This window comes from Eschrichtius robustus, chromosome 13, assembly GCF_028021215.1.
Source record: "Eschrichtius robustus isolate mEscRob2 chromosome 13, mEscRob2.pri, whole genome shotgun sequence".
In the NCBI taxonomy this organism is placed as follows: Eukaryota; Metazoa; Chordata; class Mammalia; order Artiodactyla; family Eschrichtiidae; genus Eschrichtius; species Eschrichtius robustus.
The window spans coordinates 18,738,098-18,759,180 of record NC_090836.1 but is presented as its reverse complement, the minus strand read 5'-3'; positions in this window follow the sequence as shown (position 1 = coordinate 18,759,180).

The following is a 21,083-nucleotide window of genomic DNA, read 5'->3' as shown; positions in this document are numbered from 1 at the left end:
TTTTTTGATTTTACATACAGCAAAATTTACACTTCTTGGTGTACAGTTTTATGTGTTGTGAAACACGCATGAAGTTGTATAATCACCACCATCACAATCAAGACACATAACAGTTTCATCACCTAAAAAAAGGTTTCTCATGCTATCCCTTTGTAATCAAGCACTCTCCAGTCTCCAAACCTGCAACCACTGATTTGTTCTCTACCCCTACGGCTCTGTCTTTCCTACAATATCATATATTTGGCATTGTACAGTGTGCAGCCTTTTTTTTTTTTAATATTTATTTATTTATTCTTGGCTGTGTTGGGTCTTCTGTGCGAGTTGGGTTTCTGTGCGAGGGCTTTCTCTAGTTGCGGCAAGGGGGGGCCACTCTTCATCACGGTGCGCGGGCCTCTCACTGTCGCGGCCTTTCTTGTTGCGGAGCACAGGCTCCAGACGCGCAGGCTCAGTAGCTGTGGCTCACGGGCCTAGTTGCTCCACGGCATGTGGGATCTTCCCAGACCAGGGCTCGAACCCGTGTTCCCCGCATTGGCAGGCAGATTCTCAACCACTGCGCCACCAGGGAAGCCCCGGTGCAGCCTCTTGAGTATGTTTTTTTAAACCTAGCATGATGCATTTGAGATTCACTCCTGTTTTTGTGTATCAATAGCCCTTTTAAAAAAATTGCTGAGTAATATTCCTTTTTATAGATGTAACAGAGTTTATCACTCACCAGTTAAAGGACTTCTGGATTCTTTCCAGCTTTTGGCAGTTATAAATTAAACTGCTATAAACATACTGTACAGATTTTGAGTGAACATAAGTTTTTATATTTCTTGGATAAATATCTAGGAATGAGATTGCTGAATCATATGGTAAGTATATATTTAGCATTATCAGAAACTGCAAGCTGTTTTCCCAAGTAACAGTATCATTTTGCATTCCCATCAGTCATGTATGAAACTTTTCATTGCTGTGCATCCTCAAGAGCATTTAGAATTGTTAATGGCTTTTAATTAAATTTTATTAGTTAATTAATCAATTAACATATTTTAATAGATGTGTAGTGATATTTACAATAGTTTAAAATAATTACTCATTATTCATAATAGATGACAGACATATCTATTCACGTGTTTATTGTCCATTTGTATATTTATTTTTCTTCTTAACATTTTACTGGAGTATAATTGCTTTACAATGTTGTGTTAACTTCTGCTGTATAACAAAATGAATCAGCTATATGTATACATATATCACCATATCCCCTCCCTCTTGCGTCTCCTTCCCACTCTCCCTATCCCACCCCACTAGGTGGTCACAAAGCACCGAGCTGATCTCCCTGTGCCATGCAGCTGCTTCCCACTAGCTATTTTACATTTGGAAGTGTATATATGTCCATGCCACTCTCTCACTTCGTCCCAGCTTACACTTCACCCTCCCCATGTCCTCAAGTCCATTCTCTACGTCTGCATCTTTATTCCTGTCCTGAACCTAGGTTTGTTAGAAGCTTTTTTATTTTCTTTAGATTCCATATATATGTGTTAGCATACAGTATTTGTTTTTCTCTTTCTGACTTACTTCACTCTGTATGACAGACTCTAGATCCATTGGCCTCACTACAAATAACTCAATTTCATTTCTTTTCACGGCTGAGTAGTATTCCATTGTATATATGTGCCACATCTTCTTTATCCATTCATCTGTTGATGGACAGTTAGGTTGCTTCCATGTCCTGGCTATTGTAAATAGTGCTGCAATGAACATTGTGGTGGTACATGTCTCTTTTAGAATTATGGTTTTCTTAGGCTATATGTCCAGTAGTGGGATTGCTGGGTCATATGGTAGTTCTATTTTTAGTTTTTTAAGGAACCTCCATAATGTCCTCCATAGTGGCTGTATTAATTTACATCCCACCAACAGTGCAGGAGGGTTCCTTTTTCTCCAAACCCTCTCCAGCATTTATTGTTTGTAGATTTTTTGATGATGGCCATTCTGACTGGTGTGAGGTGATACCTCCTTGTGGTTTTGATTTGCACTTCTTTAATGATTAGTGATGTTGAGCATCTTTTCATGTGTTTGTTGGCAATCTGTATATCTTCTTTGGAGAAATGTCTATTTAGGTCTTCTGCCCATTTATGGATTGGGTTGTTTGTTTTTTTCATATTGTGCTGTATGAGCTGCGTGTATATTTTGGAGATTAATCCTTTCTCCGTTGCTACTTGCAAATATTTTCTCCCATTCTGAGGATTGTCTTTTCGTCTTGTTTATGGTTTCCTTTTCTGTGCAAAAGCTTTTAAGTTTCATTAGGTCCCATTTGTTTATTTTTGTTTTTATTTCCATTTCTCTAGGTCGTGGGTCAAAAAGGATCTTGCTGTGACTTATGTCATAGAGTGTTCTGCCTATGTTTTCCTCTAAGAGTTTTATAGTGTCTGGCCTTACATTTAGGTCTTTAATCCATTTTGAATTTATTTTTGTGTATGGTGTTAGGAAGTGTTCTAATTTCATTCTTTTACATGAAGCTGTCCAGTTTTCCCAGTACCCCTTATTGAAGAGGCTGTCTTTTCTCCATTGTATATTCTGGCCTCCTTTACCAAAGATAAGGTGACCATAGATGCATGGGTTTATCTCTGGGCTTTCTATCCTGTTCCATTGATCTATATTTCTGCTTTTGTGCCAGTGCCATACTGTCTTGATTACTGTAGCTTCGTAGTATAGTCTGAAATACAGGAGCCTGATTCCTCCATTTCCATTTTTCTTTCTCAAGATTGCTTTGGCTATTCGGGGTCCTTTGTGTTTCCATACAAATTGTGAAATTTTTTTTCTAGTTCTGTGAAAAATGCCAGTGGTAGTTTGATAAGGATTGTGTTGAATCTGTAGATTGCTTTGGGTAGTATAGTCATTTTCACAATGTTGATTCTTCCAATCCAAGAACATGGTATATCTCTCCATCTGTTTGTATCATCTTTAATTTGTTTCATCAGTGTCTTAAAGTTTTCTGCATACAGGTCTTTTGTCTCCTTAGGTAGGTGTATTCCTAGGTGTTTTATTCTTTTTTGTTGCAATGGTAAATGAGACTGTTGCCTTAATTTCTCTTTCAGATTTTTCATCATTAGTGTATAGGAATGCAAGAGATTTCTGTGCATTAATTTTGTATCCTGCTACTTTATCAGATTCATTGATTAGCTCTAGTAGTTTTCTGGTAGCATCTTTAGGATTCTCTATGTATAGTATCATGTCATCTGCATACAGTGACAGCTTTACTTCTTCTTTTCTGATTTGGATTCCATTTATTTCTTTTTCTTCCCTGATTGCCATGGCTAAAACTTCCAAAACTATGTTGAATAATAGTGGTGAGAGTGGGTAACCTTGTCTTGTTCCTGATCTTAGAGGAAATGGTTTCAGTTTTTCACCATTGAGAACGAAGTTGGCTGTGGGTTTGTCATATGTGGCCTTTATTATGTTGAGGTAGGTTCCCTCTATGCTTACTTTCTGGAGAGTTTTTTTTTTATCATAAATAGGTGTTGAGTTTTGTCAAAAGCTTTTTCTGCATCTATTGAGATGATCATATGTTTTTTCTCCTTCAATTTGTTAATATGGTTTATCACATTGATTGATTTGCGTATATTGAAGAATCCTTGCATTCCTGGGATAAACCCCACTTGATCATGGTGTATGATCCTTTTAATGTGCTGTTGGATTCTGTTTGCTAGTATTTTGTTGAGGATTTTTGCATCTATGTTCATCAGAGATATTGGCCTGTAGTTTTCTTTCTTTGTGACATCTTTGTCTGGTTTTGGTATCAGGGTGATGGTGGCCTCGTAGAATGAGTTTGGGAGGGTTCCTCCCTCTGCTATATTTTGGAAGAGTTTGATAAGGATAGGTGTTAGCTTTTCTCTAAATGTTTGATAGAATTCGCCTGTGAAGCCATCTGGTCCTGAGCTTTTGTTTGTTGGAGGATTTTGAATCACAGTGTCAATTTTAGTGCTTGTGATTGGTCTGTTCATATTTTATATTTCTTCCTGGTTCAGTCTAGGAAAGTTGTGCTTTTCTAAGAATTTGTCCATTTCTTCCAGGTTGTCCATTTTATTGGCATATAGGTGCTTGCAGTAATCTCTCATGATCCTTTGTATTTCTGCAGTGTCCGTTGTTACTTCTCCTTTTTCATTTCTAATTCTCTTGATTTGAGTCTTCTCCCTTTTTTTCTTGATGAGTCCGGCTAATGGTTTATCAATTTTGTTTATCTTCTCAAAGAACCAGCTTTTAGTTTTATTGATCTTTGCTATCGTTTCCTTCATTTCTCTTTCATTTATTTCTGATCTGATCTTTATGATTTCTTTCCTTCTGCTAACTTTGGGTCTTTTTTGTTCTTCTTTCTCTAATTGCTTTAGGTGTAAGGTTAGGTTGTTAATTTGAGATTTTTCTTGTTTCCTGAGGTAGGATTGTATTGCTATAAACTTCCCTCTTAGAACTGTTTTTGTTGCATCCCATAGATTTTGGGTCATCATGTTTTCATTGTCATTTGTTACTAGGTATATTTTTATTTCCCCTTTGATTTATTCAGTGATGTCTTGGTTATTAAGTATTGTATTGTTTAACCTCCATGTGATTGTACTTTTTACAGTTTTTTTTCCTGTAATTGATATCTAGTCTCATAGTGTTGTGGTTGGAGAAGATACTTGATATGACTTTAATTTTCTTAAATTTACCAAGGCTTGATTTGTGACCCAAGGTATGCTCTATACTGGAGAATGTTCCATGAGCACTTGAGAAGAAAGTGTATTCTGTTGTTTTTGGTTGGAGTGTCCTATAAATATCAATTAAGTCCATCTTGTTTAACATGTCATTTAAAGCTTGTGTTTCCGTATTTATATTCATTTTGGATGATCTGTCCATTGGTGAAAGCAGGGTGTTAAAGTCCCCTACTATTATTGTGTTACTGTCAATTTCCCCTTTTATGGCTGTTAGCATTTGCCTTATGTATTGAGGTGTTCCTATGCTGGGTGCATAATTATTTAGAATTATTATATCTTCTTCTTGGATTGATCCCTGGATCATTATGTAGTGTCCTTCTTTGTCTCTTGTAATAGTCTTTATTTTAAAGTCTATTTTGTCTTTTATGAGAATTGCTACTCCAGCTTTCTTTTGATTTCCATTTGCATGGAATACATTTTTTCGTCTCCTCACTTTCAGTCTGTATGTGTCCCTAGGTCTGAAGTGGGTCTCTTGTAGACAGCATATATACAGGTCTTGTTTTTGTATCCATTCAGCCAGTCTATCTTTTGGTTGGAGCATTTAATCCATTTACGTTTAAGGTATTTATCCATATGTATGTTCCTATTACCTTTTTCTTAATTGTTTTGGGTTTGTTATTGTAGGTCTTTTCCTTCTTTTATGTTTCCTGCCTAGAGAATTTCCTTTAGCATTTGTTGTAAAGGTGGTTTGGTGGTGCTGAATTCTCTTAGCTTTTGCTTGTCTGTAAAGTTTTTAATTTCTCCGTTGAATATGAATGAGGTCCTTGCTGGGCAGTGTAATCTTGGTTGTAGTTTTTTCCCTTTCATCACTTTAAATATGTCCTGCCACTGCCTTCTGGCTTGCAGAGTTTCTGCTGAAGGATAAGCTGTTAACCTTATGGGGATTCCCTTGTATGTTATTTGTTGTTTTTCCCTTGCTGCTTTTAATATTTTTTCTTTGTATTTAATTTTTGATAGTTTGATTAATATGTATCTTGACGTGCTTCCCCTTGGAGTTATCCTGTATGGGACTCTCTTCACTTCCTTGACTTGATTGACTATTTCCTTTCCCATGTTAGGGAAGTTTTCAAGTACAATCTCTTCAAATATTTTCTCAGTCACTTTCTTTTTCTCTACTTCTTCTGGGACCCCTATAATTCAAATGTTGGTGCATTTAATGTTGTCCCAGAGGTCTCTGAGACTGTCCTCAATTTTTTCATTCTTTTTTCTTTATTCTGCTCTGTGGCAGTTATTTGCAGTATTTTGTCTTCCAGGTCACTTATCCGTCCTTCTGCCTCAGTTATTCTGCTATTGATCCCTTCTAGAGTATTTTTAATTTCATTTATTGTGTTGTTCATCATTGTTTGTTTGCTCTTTAGTTCTTCTAGGTCCTTATTAAACGTTTCTTGTATTTCCTCCATTCTATTTCCAAGATTTTGGATCATCTTTACTATCATTATTATGAATTCTTTTTCAGGTAGACTGCCTATTTCCTCTTCATTTGTTTGGTCTGGTGGGTTTTTGCCTTGCTCCTTCATGTGCTGTGTGTTTCTCTGTCTTCTCATTTTGCTTAACTTACTGTGTTTGGGGTCTCCTTTTTGCAGGCTGCAGGTTCATAGTTCCCGTTGTTTTTGGTGTCTGCCCCCAGTGGCTAAGGTTGGTTCAGTGGGTTGTGTAAGGCTTCCTGGTGCAGGGGACTAGTGCCTGTGTTATGGTTGTTGAGGCTGTATCTTGTCTTTCTGGTGGGTAGGACCGTGTCCGGGGGTTAGTTTTGGGGTGTCTGTGACCTCATTATGATTTTAGGCAGCCTCTCTGCTAATGGGTGGGGCTATGTTCCTGTCTTGCTAGTTGTTTGCCATAGGGTGTCCAGGACTGTAGCTTGCTGGTCATTAAGTGGAGCTGGGTCTTAGCGTTGAGAAGGAGATCTATCTCCTGGGGAGCTTTCGCCATTTGATATTACGTGGAGTCTGGAGGTCTCTGGTGAACCAATGTCTGAACTCGGCTCTCCCACCTCAGAGGTACAGGGCTGACACCTGGCTTGAGCACCAAGACCCTGTCAGCCACATGGCTCAGAAGAAAAGGGAGAGAAAAAGACTGAAAGAAAGAATAAAATAACATTATTAAAATTAAAAATTGAAAAAATGATTAAAAATTAAAAAATTAAAAAGTAATAAAAAAAAGAAAGAAAGAAAGAAAGAAAGAAGAGCGCAACCAAACCAAAAAACAAATCCACCAATGAGAACAAGTGCTAAATCTCTACTAAAAAAAAAAAGAAAAAAAGACATGACCCTGGGACAAATGGTAAAAGCAAAGCTATACAGACAAAATCACACAAAGAAGCATACACATACACGCTCACAGAAAGAGAAAAAGAAAAAAAAATATGTATCTATATATATAAAAAAAAGAAGAGAGCAACCAAATCAATGAACAACTCTACCAATGATAATAAACTCTAAATACTAAACTAAGATAAACATAAAACCAGAAAAAAATTAGATGTAGAAAGCAAACCCCAAGTCTACAGTTGCTCCCAAAGTCCACCGCTTCAATTTTGGGATGATTCGTTGTCTATTCAGGTATTCAAGAGATGCAGGGTACATCAAGTTGACTGTGGAGATTTAATCTGCTGCTCCTGAGGCTGCTGGGAGAAATTTCCCTTTCTCTTCTTTGTTTGCAAATCTCCTGGGGTTCAGCTTTGGATTTGGCCCTGCCTCTGTGTGTAGGTCGCCTGTAGGCATCTGTTCCCCACCCAGACAGGACGGGGTTAAAGTAGCAGCTGATTGGGGGCTCTGGCTTACTCAGGCTGGGGGGAGGGAGGGGTACGGAATATGGGGAGAGTCTGTGGCGGCAGAGGCTGGCATGACGTTGCAACAGCCTGAAGCGCACCGTGTGTTCTCCTGGGGAAGTTGGCGCTGGTTCACGGGACCCTGGCAGTGGCGGGCTGCACAGGCTCCCTGGAGGGGAGGTGTGGATAGTGACCTGTGCTTGCACACAGGCTTCTTGGTCTCTGCAGCAGTAGCCTTAGCATTTCATGCCCGTTTCTGGTGTCTGTGCTGATAGCCGTGGCTCGCGCCCGTCTCTTCAGCTCGTTTAGGCGGTACTCTAAATCCCCTCTCCTGTGCACCCCAAAAGAGTGGTCTCTTGCCTCTTAGGCAGTTCCAGAGTTTTTCCCGGACTCCTTCCCAGCTAACTGTGGCGCACTAGCCCCTTCAGGCTGTGTTCACGCAGCCAACCCCAGTCCTCTCCCTGGGATCTGACCTCCAGAAGCCCGAGCCTCAGCTCCCAGCCCCCACTCGCCCCAGCAGGTGAGCAGACAAGCCTCTCAGGCTGGTGAGTGCTGGTCGGCACTGATCCTCTGTGCGGGAATCTCTCCACTTTGCCTTCTGCACCCCTGTTGCTGTGTTCTCCTCCGTGGCTCCAAAGCTTCCCTTCCGCCCACCCCCTGTCTCCACCAGTGAAGTGGTTTCTTAGTGTGTGGAAACTTTTCCTCCTTCACAGCTCCCTCCCAGAGGTGCAGGTCCTGCCCCTGTTCTTTTGCCTCTGTTTTTTCCTTGTTCTTTTGCCCTACCCAGGTACGTGGGGAGTTTCTTGCCTTTTGGGAAATCTGAGGTCTTCTGCCAGTGTTCAGTAGATGTTCTGAGAGTTGTTCCACATGTAGATGTATTTCTGACATATTTGTGGGGAGGAAGGTGATCTCCATGTCTTCCTCCTCTGCCATCTTGAAGGTCTCCTTGGTAGTGTTTTCTTATTACCTTTTTAGTGTCTACATGGTCTGTAGTGATATCCCTTTTTCTTTCCTTATGTTAGCAATGTGTATCTTCTCTCTTTTTTTCCTGACCAGACTAGTGAGAAGCCTATCAATTTTATTATTCTATTCAAGTAACTGGCTTTGGTTTCATTTATTTTCTCTTAAAACAAAACAAAACAACTATGTCATCGATTTCTGCTTTTTGTTGTTGTTGCTGTTATTTTCTTTGTTTTGAATTCAGTTTGCTCTTCTTTTTTTAGTTTCCTAAAGTGGAATCTTAAATGACTGATTTGAGTCCTTTCTTCTTTTCTAATACAAACTTTAAATTAATTAATTAATTATATATACATCAAATGTGAATAATCTAAGCAAATTGTGTATGTATATATTTTCCCCTAATCCCTGATTTAGCAGCCCGCTACAGATTTTCATATGTTGCATTTTCATTTTTATTCAGTTTAAATGAGTTTTAAACTTTCCCACAACTTCTTGTTTGACCCATATGGCATTTAGAAGCAAGTTATTTAATTTTCAAATATATGAGGGAATTTTCCATATATCTTTCTATTATTGACTCACAATTTAATTCCATTATGTCAGAGAACATATTTTGTATAATGTAACTTCTTTCAAGTATGTTAAAGTTTGTTTTATGACCAGATATATGGTCTTTCTTGGTGATTGCTCATGTAAACTTGAAATGAATGTGTTGTGTAGAATATTCTATATTCTTTTGTTGGGCAGAGTATTCTATAGTCAATAAATGTCTATAAATGTAAATTAGGTCAAGTTGGTTGGTAGTTTGTTTAAGTCTTCTATGTTCTTGCTGTTTGTCTGTCTTCTTGTTATGTCAATTATTAAAAGAGGACTTTTAAAGTCTCCAAGTATAATTGTGGATTTGTTTACTTCTAAGCTTTATAAGTGTTCATATATTTTGAAGCTCTATTAATAGGTGCAAAACAATTTAGGATTGTTATATATTTTTGAAGAACTGACCTTTTATCGTTATGTAATGGCCCTCTTTATCCACAATTTCCTTCTTTATATGAAATATACTTTGTCTCATATTAATATAATAATTCCAGTTTTCTGTTGATTAATATTTGCGTGGTATATAATTTTTCATCCTTTCACTTTTAACGTATCTATATCATTATGGTTAAAGTGAATTTCTTGTAAACAACATTATAGTTGGGCCTCATTTTCTTAATCCAATATGAAATTTTTTGTATTTTAACTGGTATGCTTATATTATTTACATTTGATGTAAATATTAATATGCTTGGGGTTTTATTTGTTGTTCCTCTGTTTCCCATTTTCTGCCTTCTTTTGGATTGTTTCATTTTTTTAACATTCCATTAATTTTATATTATTATTTGATATATATCTTGGATACCATATTGTTATTGGATATATATCGTGTGTGTGTGTGTGTGTGCGTGCACTCTAGGGATTACAGTATACCTACCTACCCTTTCACAGTCTACTTAGAGTTAATATTTTAACACTTCAAACAAAGAAACTCTCTCTTCCTTTTATGTTATAGTTGTCATATGTTTTACATTTAATTAAGTGAAAGCCCACCACTAGAAAATGTAACAATTTTTTTTTTTTTTGCTTTCAATTGTTATATATATTTAAAAAACTTAGGATGAGAAAATATTTTAAAAATATTTATCTAGATATATACCCATTTATGTTTCTCTTTCTTTATTCCAGTAGTTCCAAATATTTCTCTGGTATTATTTTCCTTCATCCAGAAGAACATCTTTTACTATTTATTTTAAGCAAGTCTGCTAACAACAGATTCTCTCAGTTTTCCTTCATTTGAGAATAGATTTATTTTGCCATCATTTCTGGAGGATATTTTCACTGGACATCGAATTGTGGATTGACAGTTCTTTTCTTTCGGGACTTTAAAGATATTGTTCCACTGTCTACTGGCCTCTGTAGTTTCTGATGAGAAATCCATAGTCATTCAAATTGTTGTTTCCTTATATGCACTGTGTCATTTTTTTAATGGCTTCTTTTAAAGCTTTTCTTAATTTTTGGTTTTCAGCAGTTTTATTACGATGCATTTGGGCTTGGTTTTTCTTTGAGTTTACTTGTGTGTTGTTTGCTGAGGTACTTAAATATATAGATTCATGCCTTCAAATTTGGGAAGTTTTCAGTGTCATTTATTTAGATATTTTTTCCTTTAATAATTGTTTCTTGTCTTCCTCTGTGACACCAATGATATGAATATTAGACCATTTAATACTGTTTCACAAGTCCCTAAGACTCTGTTAATGTACTTTCCGTCTCTTTTTCCCTCTGTTTTCTTCAAATTAGATAATTTCCCTAAATTTATCTTCTAATTCACTCTTCTTCTTTCATCTCCATTCTGCTATTGAGCACATCCACTGATATTTTTATTCCCAATATTGTGGTTTTTGGTTACAAAATTTTTATTTGGTTTGTTCTTATAGTTTCTATTTCTCTGCTGAAAACTTGTCTTTCCATTTATTTCAAGAATTTTTACCTTTACCTCATAGAGCATAGTTATAATGGTTGCATTAATGTATTTTCCTGATAATTCCAATATCTAAGTAATCTCAGGGTTGTCATATGTTGATTGTCTCTCCCCTCAGTAATTAGGCACATTTTCCTGGATTTTGGTACTTTGAGTAATTATAGATTGTACCCTGGACATTTTGAAAATTATGTTATGGAATCCTGAGTCCTGTTAAAATTCTCCAGAGAAACTTGATTGTTTTGTTTTAAAAGACAACTAGGTTTCCTCTGGACGTAAGATAATACGGAGTAGACAAACTTTACCCTAGTCTTTCTAATAAGTACAGCTAAAAATCCTAGACAGCATATCTAAATCAAACATAGAAGACTTTGAAAGATAGAGAGAAAGAAGAAAAACTAGGGAGTTGGCAGAGTCCCCTTTTGTTATTGTTATTGTCATTGTTGATTTATACACCCTCGACTGGGTGCTGAAAGAGGCAACCTGGAAGCATCAATTGGCATAGCCAAAAACATCCCAAGAAAAACTGACTCTTTCTAGCTAAAGGACCAGGAAAGTGGAAGACTAGCAAGAAAGAAGTCTTTTAGACACTAACCACCCTAATGCAACCACTAGAACTCATAATAAATAGTGGCCATATCCCCTTCCTCAAAGGCTGAGGAGGCTAGTCTTCACCCTTATTCAGATGTAATGACACCCCCTCTTCCCTCGACTCCCAGTGGTATCAGTAGAGAACATGGGGAACGTGGACTTCAATGCCCACCTGGGAGTAATGGGAAAGATCCCCCTCTCTCCAACCGGCATGGTGTCAGATAACGTCTGCTAAATCAGATTTAAATAAGAGTCTCATGACAATACTCAAAATGTCCAGGATACTATCAGAATCACCCATCATCCTGAGAATCAGGAAAATCTTAACTTGAATGAGAAAAGACAATTAACCAATGCCAATACCGAGCTGATACAGATATTGGGATTATCTGACAAGGAACTTGAAGCAGCCATCATAACAAAGTCTTCAAAAAACAATTACAAACATGTTTGAAATAAATGAAAAAACAGAAAGTCTGAGAAAGAAATAGGTGGTATAAGTAAAGGTCTATTTTTCTGCTCTTCTGGCAAGAAAAAGAGGATTTCTCTTTGAGTTTCTGTTATCTTCCCTGCTGTGCTGTGGGCCAGCCTTGGGTCAAAGTATGGTGATAAAGGAGAGGAAAAAATCAGAAAATTCACTGCCATACTGATTATTTGATTTCTCTTCCCAATCTCCCTGCTACTTTTTAATTTTCAAAGCTCTCAGGTGCTTTTGTATCTTGTCCAGAGTTGTGATTAGGCTAAAGTAGACTTATACCATCCTGGCCAGAATGGAAATCTAACAACATTTTGAAGCCAGGGCATTAGTCAACCCACCCTAGGTTTGAAGTTGTGAAAGATCTGTGACAAATTACCAGGGACAAATGTTATCAATGGAATTTGGATGCTAAAACTTTGACTTTTGAGGAATTGGCAAAATGCATTGAGAAGGGAGGTAAAATGAGGAAGATGTGGCCAGAAATACAATCCTCTGGTTACAGCAAACTGCTTTCGTAAAAATTAAATCACTGATGAGGCTAAGGAAAAATAATATCAGACTACATAAAGTTGAAGTAGGTATTTGGAAACAAAAGAAAAATGTGTCGACTTTGCACATTACCAGATTGCACATTATTGCTAGCTGGGAGGAAGAAAAACTCCTTCAGTACAGGTGACCACCTTGCCTAAACGGTCTTGCCAAATTTTACTTTATTTATTCCAGCTTGGATGAATTTAAATCCAGTAGTACTGATGGGGAGTAGAAGAAGGGTGTGTGAGGAGGGTGCTGAGTTTACTCCATCTGTTAAGGTGGTGAAAGAAAAGATGATTGACTTGAATCCCATGGGTGGGGGGATTGAAGGCTATATGCTATGTCTAAACTGAATAGCCTTGGGGTGATGGAGTTATAGCATACTGGTGAACAATGTACTGCAACACCTGCTATATAGTGGTAGGAAAAATCAGGAGACCAAAAGCAAATCTTTAGGGGTATGGTGATGTTATGACGTGAAGTACTAGCGTTATGGCAAAACCATTATTTGGAAAGTGAGAAAGTAAATAACAATATCCAAAAAACCCCAATAAAGCCTCCCAAATGCAAAAAACTTGTAGTGGCATTACCTATATACCTAAGTGCATAGTTGGAATGAATGTGATTGTGAATGGAGCGCTTTGCCATTGTGGGCAATACCTTTTGCTTGATTTTAATTGGTCATATTAATTGGGAATTTTTAGAATTGCCTGCACCCTCCTCCCTACCGAATACTAAACAGTACCAAGTCCCAAGAAAATAACAAGAAATTTTAGTTTTAATTTTTCATGTTTTAAAATTTAATTTAAATATTTAGAAGGATACTAATTCCCAGCTGCTTGCTCTGCAACCGTCCTCTCTGGCCTGTGGGGGAAAAGTAGGTGATTCGTGGAAACGAAATGCTATTTCTTGTGCTTAAGTCAAGTAGTTCCACTGATCACTCCTACCATGTCACATGTGGGGAAAGCTGCTCAGAAAATCCAGTAAGCTAAGATGACCGGGATGCTGTGATAGTCTTGGCTAATACTTGGTTTACTGTCCCAATCTTAGAGGCAAGTCAGGCAAAGTTTTCCTTTTTCGTAGGAATGACTGATAAACATTCACCATCCTCTCCTAAGGGTAGTTGAATTTTCCAGTGTCTTTTGACAACCTGGTGAGGTTTAGACCGGATCACAGTCAAATGCAAAGTTCACATATGCATTAATGATAGTATGAAAGTTTCCCTCTCAGAGGAGGAAGCCCCCAAGATCTGAAAACAGCACTGGTCCATATGACTAGTTGAAGATGGTTTATATGTATGGCTAAGATAAAGAGCTGAGTTCAGTCAGCTAAATGCTTGGGAATTACTTGGGTTGGAGACCATGAGAGACAGGTCGCCCAAGGCAGGGAATAAACTGATGTATTTGCCATGCCCTGTTAATAAGAGAGATACAACTTGTGTGGCATTTTGGGTTTAGGGGACACCATACACTGTTCCTGGGCATCTTGCAAGCACTAATATATTGAATGACAAGAAGAAAATCTGAATTTGAATGAGATCCAAAACAAAAACGGGCTTTGAGAGACTTGCAGAGGGCTGTAGCTTCAAATAGTAGCATTTGGGTTGGCCTAATGCACAAATTATTGTGAAGGCTTTTACTATCTGGACACACAGACTGGAGTCTCTTGCAGAAGTGTTTAACACTATTCTTCCCTCCCCAAGCAGCAGCTGTTGGAATATTGGATTCAAAGTTCCCTGATGTTGAGAAGAGATATGACCCCTTTGAAAGACAATTACTGGCCTTTGACTGGGCTTTAGTAGATAGTGCTCCCACCGCTCAGGGATTTAAAATAATTCTGAGATCCATGATACCTTTATGTCTTGGGCAATGTCAGATTCATCCCCATAAGGAAGGAGTAGCTCAGAAGACCGCAGTGTAAAAGTGGAAATTATATATATATATATGAATATACCACAGGCTGTGGCCCTGGAGATGTATATTGTATCCATAGTTATAGCACCACCCTGCCCTTAGGGCCAACCACAGGAACCCCCCAAACTGGCAGCTCTTAGTGCTAAATGGTTTGAATCATAGATTTCTCTCCTTATTAAAGCAAAGTGAGTTTCCTGGTTTACTGATAGAAGTTCCCAAACTGAGAATGCTTTGCAGTCTAGAAGTTTACCCCATTTGATCAGTGGATCATAAAACCTTGGCTGAAGAAGCAAGGGTGAGTTTGAACAATGGTCAATATTGAGGGCAGTGTATCTATAGTACAGCAAGAACTTGACCTTACTAAGATCTTAATGCATAGTCAGGCAACGCTTCACAGAGAACGCAATTATGGAAAAACCTGCAGGAATTCCAAGGATGAACTGAAGTGAGCTATGTAATGCCAACCAGAAAAGCCCAGTGGGTGGCTCAGAAGGGGACTGGGAATGTAGAGACTGTCCTTGTCCAGCCACTGGAAATAGCTACCCAGGTACGTGAACCGAGCTGCACGAAGATGCTCAAGTTACGAAATGCTGGTGAAAAAATGACAGATTCCTTTGCCTCCTGCTGAAGCTGCTAATGAGGTAAAAGACTGTAGAAAATGTCAAGAAGAAAAGAATCACCTAAAGATGGCTTTGGATAAGAGTCTTCAAGTTTAAGGGCCAGCATTTAGCCGGCAAGTGGATAATAGGACTCCTGAGTAGCCCTAGCTGGCTTCCAGTGAGTCCTGCCTGGAGTAGACATGTAATTTACTTTGGTTCGTGCTTCCCCAGTGACCTCAACAATGGCTGAGAAGATCATTTAAGGTATGGGGCACCAGTTGTGCATTAATTGGTCCCCCAGATTTCACTGGAGCAAGGTATGCATTTAGCTGCTGGTTATGTACAGAACTGGACTAAAGAGAGTAATCACATACGGACATATATCCCTGACCACACACGGAGTAGAAGTTTGGTTGCTAGCTACAATGAGCAATTAAAGCACCTAACAATAAACCTGGGGGATGATAAGGCAGGAGATGATGGCTGACTCACTTGGGTGAATGTATGTTTCATCTGATTATATGAGTAGTAAAGGGGACACATCTTTGGACAGGTTTCCGGAATGGGGATTGCGAAGAAAGGAGTGGGGTTTGATGCAATCACAGCAGTTCTGTATTCTTCCTATCTCCCCAGATTTTTCTTTCGTTTTCCCACATTCAGATGTGCTGGTTCTGGGGCTGCCCTTGTGTGTCCGGAAGAGGAAAATAGTGTTCAGAACACTATTTTAATTCTTCTGAACTTGACTCAGTGTATTTTTCAGGGAACAGTGAGTTGGATGGCATGTCATGTGCCTAAACTAGGTTTGACGGTCAGTGCTGTCTCACTGCCTCGTGGTGGAAACAGTCTCATTGTCCTTAACCTTTGAAAATGCGAGTCTTGTCTCCTGGGCAGGGACAGAAGAGGAAACTCTGACAAAGCTGGGCCTGAAGATTGCTCTGTGGTTAGGCAGAGACTCTCAGCCTGAAAGTCTGAAACAAGGTAATACATGGAAGCAAGTGGAAACTGTAGGAGATGGGAAGGGAGTATGTAAGTGGCTGATGACGCTCGGAAAGGGCACCATCACATTTTCCTGAGAGAACATCTCAGAACAAGAGAATCCATACTTTTAGCTGTTTCAGACGTGATGCTGAGTTATGGCCAATGCTAGGCAAAGCCCCCAGATTTGTTTTCCCCTGAGAAGGAGAACTGGATTGAAGCCCTACTATAAGAGTCATCTGAAGAATGTACTTGGGAAACTTAGAGAAAAGATATTAATCAACAGCGTTTCACGATGGCTCGCTTGAATAAGAGCAGGTTGCGATTGCCATTTGGGTAAGGTTTTGTTGGTTGTGTTTATCGTATTGATTCTTTTGCAGTTTCTAGAAGAATATTATCTTTGCACTGGAGGAGAGATTGCAGATTTGGCATCTGTAGCTGATACCGTGCCTTGCTGTGAACCAAGATGACAGCCTGCTAAGGCAACTGGGTATGATGGGAAATGGTTTGCTGCAATGCCGCCTGCCTTGGATGTCAGGATCTACTTTGCTCTTTTGACAATGCCAGATGCGAATGCAGATAAAGTGCTTTACAAGCCCATCCTGATGGAATCAGGATAGTGCTTCAGAGGCTGAATACTGGTTTGATATGATTATCATGTCTGATTGGCAATTCATGTCTGGAACTTCAAAAAGAAAACTTAGGGGAAGTTTTATGGCTTACTCAAAATGAGCTGCATCTAGGAGCTTCATAGGCTCAACTAGCACAACTTCTGAACTTCACTCAAGCCACAAATACACAGTGAGAACATCTGTCGTGCCTTGATCAATCCTGGCCACAATATACTAAGAGGGACTTGGCGCGTTTGGGGAGTTGGACTTGGTATATGAAGACAAGGGGAGATAGATAGCTTTTTTGGAGTCTCACCATCATGGTGGAAAAGACCTGTTAAGCCAGAAAATGACAACTAGTGAGATAGCTGCAGATTTGTTGGTGTGTCTGGAAAGATGATGGAGCAATAGGAGAATGGACTTCACCTATTACTAAACTGGTAGAGGACTGGGCTTGCTAACATCCCTGGGGAAAGGCATGAGCCTTGACATATTGCTTGCAACAGAATCTGATATACTTAAAGGCAGTACCCAGGTACAATGGAGGCTCAGGCTAGAGGGTGCATTTGTGGAAAAACTGAAGCCAGCCTAAAATGTGGCTGAAGCCAGACTATGGCAAAATGTCACTGGTAAGTGGGTTCTTTGTTTTGGTTCCGTAACACCCACAGTGCCATAAATTAAAAAGGTATTTATATTCCCTATGGCACAAATTGGTTAGGTTTTGACAAGTTAAGGATCATTGCTTGCCATACAGAACAGCAGGCCCCGACTTCAAATCCTCTGAATCAGAATCTGCATTTTAACAAGATTGCCAAGCGAGTCGTACGTACGTTAAAGTTTGGGAAACACTGGAATAGGACTCCTTTATCCTTCTCATGATGCAGGATTGCCTCTATTTCTGTCAGTAGATCTGGAAGAATAACTAGGGACTTCGCCTGGTTTTGATATTTACAAATATATTATCTTGCATAAAAGACATTTGTCAAATGCCAAATGTTTACCCACAAGCCCCAGGTTAAGTTTTTGTTGCTTCATTTGCACCCAAACATTTCTATCAGTAGGTGGCCAGGGGCAGCTCTAGTAAGGATAATAGGAACTACATCTAAATCCCCCTCTTGGCCCCTTTGACCTCATCTTCCCGCATCACATTTTCATTTTACAACTTGTATTAGTCAGAGTTCTCCAGAGACACGGAACCAGTAGGAAATACATGCATACATATATAAACATATATAAAATGAGGAATTGGCTCACATGATTATGGGAGCTGAGACATCCCGGGATCTGCCATCTGCAAGGTGGGGATCCGGGAAAGTTGGTGGTGTAATTCCAGTTCAAGTCTGAAGGCTTGAGAACCAGGGGAGTTGATGGTATAAATACCACCGCAAGGGCAGGAGAAGACGAATGTTTCAGTTCGAGCAAGTAGGCAGGAAGAAAAAAGGGACAAATTCCTCTTTTTTCTGCTTCTTGTTCTACTCAGGCCCTCAGTGGATTGCACGATGCTTACCCATACTGGGGAGGGCAAATATATACACTTTACTGAGTCCACTGATTCAAATGCTAATCTCATGGAGAAAACCCCTCACAGACACACTCAGAAATAAAGTTTAACCTAGGCACCCTGTTGGCAACAGTCAGGTTGACAAGGAAAATTAACCATCATCCAACTAAAGAAATTGTTTTGTTTCCCATCCTTTTTTATGTTCATCACTCTGATTCTAACTCTAGGTGGTGTGTATGTAAGAATAATTGTAGAATTGTATAATTGGAGGGAACTTCAAGATTATCAAGCGTAACTCTCTAATTTTAGGAGAGAGAAATATGTGGCCTAGAAAAATTAAGTGACTTTGTAGTCTACTCTGGGTGGAATTTTGTACAGTATACATATTGACATTTGGGAAAAATAAATATGTTATGCTAGATGGAGTGGGCATTTAGTCTCCACTGGGTCTCATAAAATAGATTATCTTACAAAGTACACAAAGAATTTATTTGAACATGGCTCTATGATAAAAATCACCCTGGGCCACGGAAACAGGATTCAATACAAGTTTGCTTGCTTCTGGATATTTTTACTGACAGGAGCAAAGATGTTTGACTGTGGAAGGCAGCTATGCTCACTACTATACCACCAACGCTGTAAGGTATTTGACTGTGAAAGACAGGAAATTTCTTTGCTTTAGGCTGTGAACTTCGGAATACAGACTTGTCTTGATAAGCTTTTTTTTTCATGTTCCATGGGCACTTTGTACAACATAAAAGTCTGTTTTGTGATATCCTAGAGGAATTAATGGGTAGGCATAGTCATTAAATACAGTTTTATCTCCATTAATACACAAAAGACGATTAGTGCAAAAAAGGATGGGCTTTAAGCAATGTGTGAGCTGGGACTGTGTCTGTCTTGCTCATAGTTGTGTTTTTATAACTACATAGTGGTTTGGCTTTAAAAGATGGCCTTTTAGTTGTATTTGTTGGTGCCTGCTCTAAGTAGTTTAAAATCTAACTTAGAAGACAAATCATGTAAATTCAACATACAGAGAGGAAAACAAAGTAAAAATTCAAACGCTCTTGCAATCATTCTATAAGCTCTGCTAAAAGAGGTCTATAGATACTGGCATAAAATCAACCAGGGGGGATATGACCATGGCTTGGAATGTTGTGGGGAAAGATAAGCATTCATGAAAAGGATGGGATTTGAAGATGGGTGAGATCAGTACAGGCAGAATGTCAAACGAAGGCTTATATAAATGAAGCAAGCACAAGAAAGGTAGGGCCATGAACTAGAATGACTTGGTTGGAGGCATGGCTTGTATGGGGATATAAGCTTGAGAAGGATTGGTGAGACTGTGGTACATCCTGCCTGATAGACTATGGATTTAGTCACACATATGTGGGAAACTGGGAGTCCTTGTTTAACTGCAAGATGATGCAATTAAAAGTTTCTTAGAAAGGTAAATATGTTAGTGGTACACAAAATGGATGAGCAAAAGGATTGCAGGCAAGGAGTATGTTCGGAGATAAAAGAAAATCAGGAGCAGACTTGAGATGGTAGCAACACAGGAAGATTGCATTCTAAAGGCACACAAAGAATTGGCTGAACTTAGCACTCATTAGATGGGATACATTCACTAATGCTTCATGCTTTCTACCCATAACCTATGGACTTAGGATTTTCTTAATTTAAAGTAAAGATGGATATTTACCATACGTAAAGTTGAACAATAATATAGTCTTTTCAGTGTGAACAGATTAACACGTTTTATTAAGCAATCTCTGAATATACGTAGGAAGAATAATACCCCAAGACCCTTCAGTTCTGCTGCTTAGGGTTACTCCATGAAGGAACAACCCATTCTTTAAAAGTTTTTCTCAAGATATTTCTAGGCAGACCTTGAAAAAGAATAAAATGTTGTAAATCGTTGACCCGCTACATGCGTCAGACTGCTCCTTTGAAAAATGGGGATAACAACACACAGGGGCTGTCGAGTCTTAAATGAGTTAAAACATGCGAAGTGTCACACAAAGTGTCTCAGGAAGTCTTAGCTCCCCTCCCATGCTCTTCCTCCCTCTTATGTTTAATGCATCTGAAATAGCCATTTTTGAAACCACGCAACTGTTGCTGTACACCAAAGTGACCATTTCCTCCCAAATATAATTTGCTAAAATTGTATAGTTTCAAAAGGATTAACTATCAATACACAAAATATTGATATTCCATGACCAGATTTCTTGGACCACCTCAAAAGGACTTACCACGTGAAGGAAAACGTATTCTTTTTTTATACACTACTGATCAGGTCTTCCTCTATTCGCATACTTTATTCTGCTATACCAGACTCTCTGGGGTTTCACTCCACCTCTCTGACCAATCCTTTTCTAACTCTTTTACACACTCACTCTCTTCTCTCTGGCCACCTGAATGCAGAGTATTCATCACTCAATCCTGGACACAGTTCTCTCCTTCCTGTGTTTTCCTTCACTAAACAGTTTCATCTATGTCAGCATCTACAGGTCCATGATTCCCAAGTATATAGCATGCCCAAACCTCTCCTCTGAGTTCCAGATACAAATGGGTCCCTGCCTAGATGATATTTCTCCTTGGATTTCTCAAAGGCACCACAAATCCACATGTCCAAAACAAAACATGTCCTCAGACTCAACTTGCTCCTCTTCTAGTATCTGCTGTCTTTAAAAATAGCACCTTTTATTATTTAGCCGGAAACCTATGAGCTGCCCTCAACACTTACATCGCTTTCATGTCTGTTTTCAAATTCATCGCCAACTGCCATCAATTTTATCTCGTACATGTTTCTCTAATCAGCTCTCTTTTCTTAATCTCTGCTGCACGCATCCCAGACTCAATGATCTCCTTGAACATCCTTTGGCTCCCCTGCTATTTATCTTCATTCT